Source organism: Bubalus kerabau, chromosome 7 (genome assembly GCF_029407905.1).
Source record: "Bubalus kerabau isolate K-KA32 ecotype Philippines breed swamp buffalo chromosome 7, PCC_UOA_SB_1v2, whole genome shotgun sequence".
NCBI classification, from domain to species: domain Eukaryota; kingdom Metazoa; phylum Chordata; class Mammalia; order Artiodactyla; family Bovidae; genus Bubalus; species Bubalus kerabau.
Genome location: NC_073630.1, coordinates 105,428,592 through 105,440,865, shown reverse-complemented (window position 1 = coordinate 105,440,865; position 12,274 = coordinate 105,428,592). Strand labels below are relative to the sequence as shown.

The window sequence follows — 12,274 nt, the reverse complement described above, 5'->3', positions numbered from 1 at the left end:
TAGAATGAAAATGACTACTGAAAATAGCTGCTATTAGAGGTGGGAAGATGATTGAGTAGTAAGGCAAATCAGAATAAATTAGCATTTAATCAGTTCCTTCTTTTATGATTCCAACATTGAGTATCTGTCTTAATCGTTCTGGCTCAGAAATTGTTCAGATGGATATACTAGGAAGGAGTTTTCTTTTTGAAAATTGTGATGCTCGATCTGATATTGTTGTTGTTCAGTCACTAAATTGTGTCTGAATCTTTGTGGTCCCATGGACTGAAATTTAAATTTAGCACCTCAGCTTCCCCCACCTTTCAGTAGGAGGTGCACTTACTTTAGCCATCTGTCAGTTGTGTGATCTTGGCCATGTAACCTAATGCCTGGCTTCTTGGTTTTCTCATTTATAATATAGGCACAATAAATGCATCTGTCCCATAAGGTAGTTTTGAGAATTTTACTTAATTTTCACAAGAGATATAAGGTATTCTGTAAGAGATTTAAAGTTATTAGAACAAAGCCTGGCACAGAGCAAAACTTTAGTAGCTATTAGCAAATATTATTACCCATCTGAAATAACATGGTGGTTTAGAACTTGATTCTGGAATCAGACTTGCTGGACTTGAGTCCCAACCCTGTCACTTACTGCTTGGCTAGTTTGCAGTTCAGTTCAGTTCAATTCAGTCGCTCAGTCATGTCCGACTCTTTGCAACCCCGTGGACTGCAGCCTGCCAGGTCTCCCCGTCCATCACCAACTCCCAGAGTTTACCCAAACCCATGTCCATTGAGTCGGTGATGCCATCCAACCATCTCATCCTCTGTCATCCCCTTCTCCTCCCGCCTTCAATCTTTCCCAGCATCAGGGTCTTTTCAAATGAGTCAGCTCTTCGCATCAGGTGGCCAAAGTATTGGAGTTTCAGCTTTAGCATCAGTCCTTCCAATGAATATTCAGGATTGATTTCCTTTAGGATGGACTGGTTGGATCTCCTTGCAGTCCAAGGGACTCTCAAGAGTCTTCTTCAACACCACAGTTCAAAAGAATCAACTCTTCGGTGCTCAGCTTTTTTCATAGTCCAACTCTCACATCCATACATGACCACTGGAAAAACCATAGCTTTGACTAGACGGACCTTTGTTGGCAAAGTAATGTTTCTGCATTTTAATATGCTGTCTAGGTTGGTCATACCTTTTTTTCCAAGGAGCAAGCGTCTTTTAATTTCATGGCTGCAGTCACCATTAGTAGTGATTTTGGAGCCCAAAAAATAAAGTTAATTTTGTTTAATTTTGGACTCCTTTATAACCTCTCTGAGCCTCTGTTTCATTTTTAATTGGGACAGTGGTAGCATCTACTTCACAAGATTCATGGGAGGAATAGACAGAAATCACATTGCATCTTTCATTGAATACTAGGCATCATTTTTGTAATTCTTATGACACATGCATTATATAGTAATTATAATAGTAAATGCTCACAGAGCACTTACTCTGAGCCAGGCAACATCTCAAGTACACCACATGTATTATCTCATTTATTCTTCGCAATACCTTAGAGTGAGGCAGGTACTCTTACTGTGCTCCTTTTACAGATGAATAAATTGCGGCACAGAGAGGTCAAGCAACATGTTCAAGATCCCATAGTTGTTGATGGTGGAGCACAATCTGAACACTATCATTCCACTTTATTGCCTCTTTACTTACGACAATAAAGAAACAAGTCAACTACAGTGTCTGGAGAGGGAAATTACACTGTTAGGCTAGTGACTGAGGCTCTCCCTGTGTCCTCCCCTCTTTCAAACCCTACATCTATTCATATGGCCAGATAAACCTGATTAAAATGAAGATTAATAATTAGCACTATGAAGACGAGGGGCTTCCCGGGTGGCACAGTGGTAAAGAATCTGCCTGCCAATGCAGGAGACTCAAGAATTGTGGGCTCGATCTTTGGGTTGGGAAGATCCCATGGAGGAGGAAATGGCAACCCACTCCATTCTTGCCTGGGAAATCCCATGGACAGAGGAAACTTGCGGGCTACAGTCCATGGGGTTGCAGAAGAATTTTACGTGACCGAGTGACTGAGCGTGTGCACACACACACACACACACACACACACACACACATGCACACAAAGATGAGAAGGTGAGGCAGTTCATAAAAGGGGGCACCTGAAGTCTCTGGTTGAATCTAGAAGGAAAGCCTCCAGACCTCCTTACCCAGATAAACTCTTCCTGTCCTGGGTGAGGTGAGAGGGCAGGTTTACTCAAGACGTCTCATCTTGTTTAGCTCCAACTTCTCTCCTTTTTCTGCTGCTGCCTTAGTCACTGCACGACTGTCTGAAGCCCCAGGCAATCACATACATTTCCTATTTACTTATTGATAAGGAAAATCAATGTTATTTATTGTCCTTTGTTCTCTGTATGTTCCCGGCAATGGTTGAAGTGACTGTGCCCTGTGCTGTAGACTGCCCTTAAACTCTGTATAACAGAATAATGCCTGACCGCAGAGTGTGAGCCAGAGGGCTTTGGCTTTCAAGTCCTACAGATCTGGTCCAAATTTCCAATCTGACACTAGGCAATTAGTTAACAATCTTAAGACTGACTTTCCTCATCTATAAAATGGTTATGTTTTACATATTCCATAGTTTTTGAGAGAACTGAATGTAAAACATTTTTAGTATGATGTCTTGCTACAGCGGAGAATTGCATTTTGTTATTGCTATTATAACGCTAAAACTTTGAAAAAGATTGGCTTGCTTTGGATCATTGCCAAGCAGTTTCATTATTGAAATAACTAAAGAAACTCAGTTGTTATCATGGCAAATGCCCTGAGGTACTTTCAATACAATAAAATAATTTTATTTTCATCCTTATTAGCATGCATGCTCTGGGTGACCCTACTCGGTTTGGGAAAAGTAAGCTGTGAAAAGGGTTTAGGGTGGTAAAGTGCAAGAAAAAAGTGAGTCTATAAAATAGTACTCAGCTGTTTATTTATCTAAGTGAAATAATGTATACAGACACATTTTGCAGATTCTTAAATCCTTTGCAAATGTAAGATTAAAAAATAATTTCCATAGGAATTCTAACAAGAAGAGAAGAATGGAATTAATTTGTCAAGGAAGGCAGGGAGAAGAGTAGATCTTAAATTATATGTTAAGGAAAGTAAGATTCAGTTCAGTTCAGTCGTTCAGTAATGTCCGACCCTTGGTGACCTCATGGACTGCAACACACCAGGCCTCCCTGTCCATCACCAACTCCCAGAGATTATTCAAACTCATGTCCATTGAGTTGGTGATGCTATTCAACCATTTCATCCTCTGCCATCCCCCTCTCCTGCTTTAAATCTTTCCCAGCATCAGTGTCTTTTCAAATGAATCAGTTCTTCTCATCAGATGGCCAAAGTATTAGAGTTTCAGCTTCAGCATCAGTCCTTTCAATGAATATTCAGGACTGATTTCCTTTAGGAAGAACTGGTTGGATCTCCTTGCAGTCCAAGGGACTCTCAGGAGTCTTCTCCAACACCACAATTCAAGGAAACCAGAATTTGAGCAGTTGGACTTTTGTTGCTGTTGTTTAGTCACTAAGTTATGTGTGACTCTTTTGCGACCCCATGGACTGCAGCCCACCAGGCTCCTCTTGTCCATGGGATTTTCCCAGCAAGAATACTGGAGTGGGCTGCCATTTCCTTCTCCAGGGTATCTTCCGACCCATAGAAAAAGGCAAATAGGTAAATCTTGAGAAAGCATATACGATAAGCATAAAACTAACTGGTCTGTTAGTATTTGAGTATTTGGGCAGATGAATGGGAGCTTGCATGCCAGGTAGAGGATTCTGGATATTTTAGCCTCAGTGCATTCCCAGCATCAGTCTTGGTCCCACAGACTGATTCATCTGGTGATCGAGGGAAGTAGAGAGCAACGTTTTCTTTCATTATAAGTGGACTGACAATTGCAGATAAAGTGGGTGCTCTGCATCAGCTCTCGCTCTCTTTTTTTTTTTAATTGGAGGATAATTGATTTACAATGTTGTGTGTTTCTGCTGTACCACAAAGTGAATCAGTTGTATGTATACACATACCCCCTCCCTCTTGAGCCTCCTCCCACCTCCCCCTCCATCCCACCGCTCCAGGTCATCACAGGGCACTGAGCTGAGCTCCCTGTGTTGTATACAGCAGCTTCCCAATGGCCATCTGTTTTACATGTGGTAGTGTGTGTATGTTAATGCTACTCTCCCAATGTGACCCACCCTTCCCTTCCCCACCTGCTCTGTGCCCACATGTCCATTCTCTCTGTCTTCTGCGCCAGCTCCTGATTGACGTGCTGATATAATGACTAGTTGCAATAGTCCCTCTTCTTGGGTTGCAAACTTGCTGGATTACACAATCATGTCTGATGCAGATGTCCACCATCTTATGGACTCAGAATTTTTACCACTTTCCATTTCCCCATTCTCTCTGTGGTGTGAGGCAGTTTCTTTTTTCTGACTCTCAAACACAAAGGGGCTTATAACCTGCCTTGTTCTAGGCAACCACTCATGCAAGTGTAGACACAGACCTTGAGCAGTGCCTGAAGTATCCATCTGAAGAGATTCAGGCATGATTTGCCTTTCTTGGGTGATCAAAGTAATTACCAACCTCTATCGCAAGTGTAGAAAACTGCTTCCAAATTTAATCTATGAACTTCCAGATGTTCAAGCTGGATTTAGAAAAGGCAGAGGAACCAGAGATCAAATTGCCAACATCCATTGGATCATAGAAAAAGCAAGAGAGCTCCAGAAAAACATCTACTTTTGCTTTATTGACTACGCCAAAGCCTTTGACTGTGTGGATCACAACAAACTGGAAAATTCTTAAAGAGATAGGAATACCAGAGCACTTGACCTGCCTCCTGAGCAATCTGTATGCAGGTGAAGACAAGAAACAACAGTTAGAACTGGGCATGGAACAACAAACTGGTTCCCAATAGGGAAAAGAGTGTGTCAAGCTTATATATTGTCACCCTGCTTATTTAACTTCTATGCAGAGTACATCAGGCAAAATGCTGGGTTGGATGAAGCACAAGCTGGAATCAAGATTGCCGGGAGAAATATCAATAACCTCAGATATGCAGATGACACCACTCTCATGGCAGAAAGCGAAGAAGAACTAAAGAGCCTCTTGATGACAGTCAAAGAGGAGAGTGAAAAAGGTGGCTTAAAACTCAACATTTCAAAAACTAGGATCATGACATCTGTTCCCATCACTTCATGGCAAATATATGGGGAAACAATGGAAACAGTGAGAGACTTTATAATGTTAGGGGGCTCCAAAATCACTGCTAATGGTGACTGCAGCCATGAAATTAAAAGACGCTTGCTCCTTGGAAGAAAAGCTATGACCAACCTAGACAGCATATTAAAAAGCAGAGACATGACTTTGCCAACAAAGGTCCATCTAGTCAAAGCTATGGTTTTTTCAGTAGTCATGTATGGATGCGAGAGTTGGACTATAAAGAAAGCTGAGCGCCGAAGAATTGATGCTTTTGAACTGTGGTGTTGGAGAAGACTCTTGAGGGTCCCTTGGACTGCAAGGAGATCCAACCAGTCCATCCTAAAGGAAATCAATCCTGAATATTCATTGGAAGGACTGATGCTAAAGCTGAAACTCCAATACTTTGGCCACCTGATGGGAAGAACTGACTCATTTCAAGGGACCCTGATGCTGGGAAAGATTGAAGGCGGGAGGAGAAGGGGATGACAGAGGATGAGATGGTTGGATGGCATCACCAACTCGATGGACGTGAGTTTGAGTAATCTCTGGGAGTTGGTGATGGACAGGAAGGCCTGGCGTGCTGCAGTCCATGGGGTCACAAAGAGTTGGACACGACTGAGTGACTGAACTTAACTGAAACTTCTTGCTACATTAAACTTGCCATGTGGAGGTAAAGGTAATCTGGCTGCACCATAAATTGCCCTATGATTTACCATAAGTTACCATAGGATAGGGTTGATTACCTTTATTCACTCAACAAATATTTACTGAGCGCTACTGTGTGCCGGGTCCTCTTCTAGATGTGAGGATACAGTGATGAATGCAGTGGACTAAAAAATCATCTCTGACATTATGACCTTATGTTCTGGGTGAAGGAGACAGAGAGTAAACCAGAAGAATAAGTAAAATATATTGTATATCACACGTTGGAAATGGTCAAGGAGAATATTAAAGCAGGGAAATGGATTGGATAGTGTGGTGGAGGGTTACAGTTTTAGACAGGGTGACCAGTGAAGGCTCCCTGGAGTGATATTGAACACAGACTTCTTTTGGTATGTCTGCACGAGCTTATTTCCTCTCTGTGTGTGATTCTATATTTGTCCCTTCCAAAACTGTATCCTTGATAAAAGTGGAAGCATTTCCTGGGTAAATTCTCTACATGTTATCTTCCTGGATAATACCATCTATCCAAGGGTTTGTGGGTGCCTCTAATTTTTTGAGAGACCCTTCAGACAAGTTCTCAAGAATCACTGATAGGAGAAAGTAGAGTTGTCAAGCTTCAGTTAAAACGTTCAGTTCTGCTTAAGACTGGATCTCCAACAGTTAAGACCAAGTTCTAGAGTCAGTCACAATGGTTTAGCTCTCCTAAAATACACAGATCCCTAAAAGATAGCAATTTAAACTTTAAAAATTATCTCTCTTCCATGAAATTGATTCTGCCCTGACTTGGAAATTATCTGACATTAATTTATAAAAGTAATTTCATGTTCTAGTTGTTTTCTAAAGGTTATTGTATGACATTTTTTGTTCGTACATTTATTATCTGCTCTTACACTGGCTTCAACAGGAATTATGCTTGTCTTTTTATGTTAGAAATTTTTTGATATGCGTTTGATTTCTTTTGACAAATTTCCAACTCAGGGGGCATCTCTGACATTTTATGACTTGTGTAAGGTATTATCTATTGCAGAGAGAGACAGAGACAGAGAAGAAAAGGAATAAAAGAGTAAGAGGAAAAGAGAGCAAGAAGATAAAAAGCAAAATGATTAAAAAAAATCCCAGCTTATTTTTTAGCCTATCACTTCTATCTGTAGGAATACTATCTGCTTCTTTGTTACCTTATACTCTAGGGCAGGATCATTATGGCAGGTTTTAAATTTGAAAAATAATTTTTCACATAATGTTTATATACCATTGTCTTCAACATATTTGCTGCAAATGGTTTTTAGCTTTAGCTTCTAACAGTTTTGTGATCTTTTAATTTCAATAGACTTCTACACTTAAGATAGTCTATCACATACAGCCAATTATTAATAACTGTTTAAGGGCTTTCCAGGTGGCGCTAGTGGCAAATAATCTGTCAATGCAGGAGACACAAGAGACACATGTTCGATCCCTGGGTCAGGAAGATGCCCTGGAGTAGGAAATGGCAACCCACTCCAGTATTCTTGCCTGGAAAATTCCATGGACAGAGGAGCCTGGTGGACTCGCAAAGAGTTGGACACAACTAAGCAACTGAGCATGCATGATCACATCAAAGCATGTATCAAACTTTATCCCAGGTACTGAGTTACCTTTCACTGGGTCAGAGTTACTGAGATGACATTGGAGGTGCAGGGTTGATGTGTGGAGATGGGCAGTGACAGTAAGTGCTGCAGAGAATCTGATTTTCTACCTGTACAGGTGCGTGCACGTAGAAAATCGGGCTATCTTTTCTCCTCTTCCCTCTTCTTTCTGTTAGTGACTATCTCTCTGTGTATATACAGGCTTCTCTGGTGGCTCAAATGGTAAATAATCTGCCTGCCAATGCAGGAGACCCAGGTTTGATCCCTGGGTTGGGAACATCCCCTGGAGAAGGGAATGGCAACCCACTCCAGTATTCTTGCCTGGAGAATTCCATGAACAGAGAAGCCTGGTGGGTTACAGTCCATGGGGTCACATAGAGTCAGACACGACTGAATGACTAACATACACATATGTATCTATATATATACACATATACACATACACATTTGAATACCTGTTATTCTAGATATTGAGCTCAGAGAAGGTCTTATCCTTGTAAGATCAGAGTTTGAGAGGGACACAAACAGTTCCCTTCATAGCATGTATCACATTTTTTAAATATATAAATTATATAATTTATTTTAATATTAACTTTAAATACTTAAATAAACATAAATATTACATTTTTTGTGAGCATATTACAAGAGTACCGAATATAGTTTAGGTGTCAGAGAACATCTCCTTGAGTAAAGTTGGCTGGGTAGGAATTATCCAGATAAAGGAAGGAGGTTGGTGAAGTGGGAGAAGGTTTTAGACTGAGGCAACGGCATCTGTGAGAGTCTAGCAGTGACAAAGATTTGAAGAGAGCTACTGCTGCTGCTGCTAAGTCGCTTCAGTAGTGTCTGGCTCTGTGCGACCCAATAGACGGCAGCCCACCAGGCTCCCCCATCCCTGGGATTTTCCAGGCAAGAACACTGGAGTGGGTTGCCATTTCCTTCTCCAATGCATGAAAGTGAAAAGTGAAAGTGAAGTCGCTCAGTCATATCCGACTCTTCGCAACCCCATGGACTGCAGCCCACCAGGCTCCTCCATCCATGGGATTTTCCACACAAGAGTACTGGAGTGGGTTGCATTGCCTTCTCCCTTGAAGAGAGACAAGAATACAAATGAGACTTAAGAAACATGCAGGGTCCAGGTTCTATCATGAAGAGCCTTACGTGCCATATTCATTATGATGTAGAAGAGCTGGAAGTGAAGGGTTGGAGGCATGATCAGATTTGAGGGTTAGAAGAAAACCACCTTTGCCATATGAAAAATGTTTAGAGAAGGGTAAGTTCAATGGTGAAGAGACAAGAAGGCTGTTGCAATGGTCCAGAGAAACATAGCAGCACCCTGGACCAGGTGCTGCAGAGTTAGAAGACAAGAGGATGGTTGTGTTCAGGGATATTTAGGAGGAAGATAGAATCTGCAGGACTTGTCTGCATTTGGAAGATGAGGGAATGACAGAGTCAGACACGATCCCTGGTTTCTGGCTTGAATGACTGTGTAGGTGGTGGTTGCTGTTTTAGAGAACGGGAACACTGGAGGAGGAACAGGCCTGGAAGAAATATGAATTCATTTGTGGATGTGTTGAATTTGAGATATCTGGTAGGCAGCTGCATATGGACGTTTAAAGTTTAAGAACTAGGTGTGGGCTGGAGATGACTTTCAGGCTTTATCAGCAAGGAGCAGGACCCTGTAGCTGGTGGGGGGAAGGAGAGAATCTAGGAACAAACCTTGATAAACACAAACAAAGAGGAACCAGAGAAGTAGGAAGAAAACTCTAATAAAAAATGATAAAATCTAAAATGTATATGGCAGTTCCTGTGTGTGTGTGTATATGTGTGTGTGTGTGAGCCGCTCAGTCATGTCCTACCCTTTGCGACCCCATGAACTGAAGCCTGCCAGGCTCCTAAGCCTGTGGGGTTCCCACGCCAGAGTACTGGAGTGGGTAGCCATTCCCTTTTCCAGGGGATCTTCCTGACCTAGGGATTGAACCCAGGTCTTGCGAATTTCAGGCAGTTTCTTTACTGTCTGAGCCATCAGGGAAGCCCCCTAGTTACTGTGGGCCAGGCATTATTTTATGTGCTTTTTCATATATTAAATCAATTTCGTCATCTTGACAGTTTGGTGCTACTGCTATCCCTCATTTTATGGATGAAAAATATGTGTGGAGTCTAAATGAGGTTGTGTGCCTTACAGATTGTCACAGAGCTGGTGTCTGTCAGAGCTGATTTAAGCATGGGTGATCTGACTTCAGTGATGTGGGCTCTTTCTCTGTGTCTTTATATTCTTCTGAAAGCCGTGGAGTTGTGTTGCACAGAAACTCTGGGCAGAGAGGGAATCTAGAGCCATGTCACTGCCTAGAGGCCAAGGAAGATCAGGGCTGAAAATTGTCCATTACATTTAATGACATTTGTCACCAACAAGAACTTGTTTACTGTTGAGATGGCCTGAGAAGACAGATCATAGGCTGAGGATCTAGTGGGAGATGAGGGGGCAAAGACAGCAAGTGTGGAGGGTGTTGTCCAGCAGTTTGACAGGGGAGGTGAGGAGAGAGGTGTTGGGAAATTCTAGATGGCAGACTTGGAATAGGAAAAGAAGTCACAGAAACAACTTGCTTTTGGAGTAGAGCAGTGAGGCGTTCTTTATGAGGGAAATACATTTGAGAAGCATTGCTTTTTCTAGAAGGCTTCTCACATGGCTCAGTGGTAAAGAATCTGCCTGCCAATGCAGGAGATGCAGGAGATGCAGGAGACTCGGGATCGATCCCTGGGTCAGGAAAATCCCCTGGAGGGGGAAATGGCAACCCATTCCAGTATTCTTACCTAGAAAATCCCATGGATGGAGGGGCCTGGCAGGCTGCAGTCCATGGGGTCACAAAGAGTTGGATGTGACTGAATGTGCATGCTTTTTCCAGAAGGAGGCAGGTATGACCTAAAATAATCATCAGGCAATCCTTGATTATAAATTAGAGTTCTGCTGCTTTTTAAAAATCTCCACAGCCACACCGTAATTAGTTGATTGCCATTATCCATCAGTCTGCAGCATTAAATTTGGATGCGAAACCTATGGCCTTCTCTCTTGAGAACCTTGGGAACAAATACAGGATAAAATTGTAACCAGACATAAATAGAGTGCTCTCACCTAGGACAAATGACAATTATATTTTAGTGCATTTCACTCCACTTTCTTGCTTCTTTCCATTTATTACAGATGGCAAGAATTGCCTTGAGGAAGTTTCCCTAAAAATTGCTTTTCCTTACCAGCTTCAAATCAGGTTTGGTTTTGACCCTAGGCTTTTGTCTTTGAAGGTCAGTTGGACCATCATCTCTGCTATGACCTCCAGACTATTAAGGAGCTCTTGTGAAAGATTTTGGGGAAAGTTACAGGATGAAGTGGCCTATTTGTCTATGGGAGAATAGGGCACAGAGAAATGTCACAAATGCCAGAGTGGTACAATGTTGTGTCAAACCACACCAGTGCCTTCACAATAAAGGTAGGACGGAATGTGTTCTTTAATGTTCTATGGAATTTCATGGGTGGCATTCTTTCCTTATTCCATTATGCATGCGTGCTAAGTCACTTCAGTCATGTCCAACTCTTTGCGACCCTATGGACTGTAGCCTGCCAGGCTCCTCTGTCCATGGGATTCTCTAGGCAAGAATACTGGAGTGAGTTGCCATGCCCGTCTCCAGGGGATTTTCCCAACCCAGGGATCAAACATGCATCTCTCATGTCTCCTGCATTGCAGGTGTGTTCTTTACCACTGCCGGTACCACAGAAGCTCTTTTCCACAATAGAGAGCTGAATTACAGAATTTTTTTTTCAACTGAATCTCAAGGATATATTTGTTCCACAAGTTTTTCCCCCTATCTAAAATCCACAAAATGAATTTGATGAGTCTGTGAAACTTTAGAATAATTAAAAAAAAAAAAAAACTTTGCAATGGGGGAGAATGATTTATGAAATGATGCATTTAAGTGGGAGCCTTCCCCGGTGGCACAGGGGTAAAGAATATGCCTGCCAAGGCACGAGACACAAGAGACATGGGCTTGATCCCTTGGTCTGGAAGATCCCCTGCAGGAGGAAATGGCAACCCACTCCAGTATTCTTGCTGAGGTAACCCAGTGGACAGAGGAGTATGAAGGGCTACTGTCCAAGGGATTGCGAAGGGTCAGACCCAACTACGTACTAGCAGAAGCATTTCAGTATACAGTTGTATTTCATGTAAAGTTTTATTTAAAATAAAGCTTATTTAAGGCTTTAAAAATTTATTTAAATGTAAAATGCGTTTAAGTGTGGTTTTATTATCTTAACACGTTAATTTTGTTATGTTAGTTTGTGTTGTTTTGAACATCCATCGTACATTTGCGTATTATTTAAAGGAAAATATAGTGTGCCATAAATAGAGTCTTGCTACAGGGGTGTACGTTTTTAGGAAAAAATGTAAGGTTGTCAGTTAATCATTTCAGATGCTAAAATGGGTCCCAAGGGAAAACGAAAGTAAGATTAATGACAGAAAGACATAGTTAACGATTAAGTGAATTTCAGTTATAAACCCAGGAAAAGCATAGGCAAAACCAGTTAAAGAGTCCTTTTTTTCTCTAGTAGTAGGTAGTATTTTTTTCCTTCCAAACAGGCTTTGTAGATAATTATACTTGCTGAATCATTTGTCACACTGCGCATTTCCTCATAACTATGACTGTCTTTCATGAGGTCCATTTCATGATTGATTTGTTGCTCTTAAGAAAAAAATGCGTGAGCCTTTCCCTGTTGAAAA

General features: G+C 41.7%; 1 protein-coding gene across 19 annotated transcripts in view; it reads left to right on the top strand.

Moving 5' to 3' along the window:
- Positions 1-12,274, top strand: part of MAPK10 (mitogen-activated protein kinase 10) — a 374,268-nt gene that overhangs the window by 19,042 nt on the left and 342,952 nt on the right. The window lies entirely within an intron of this gene.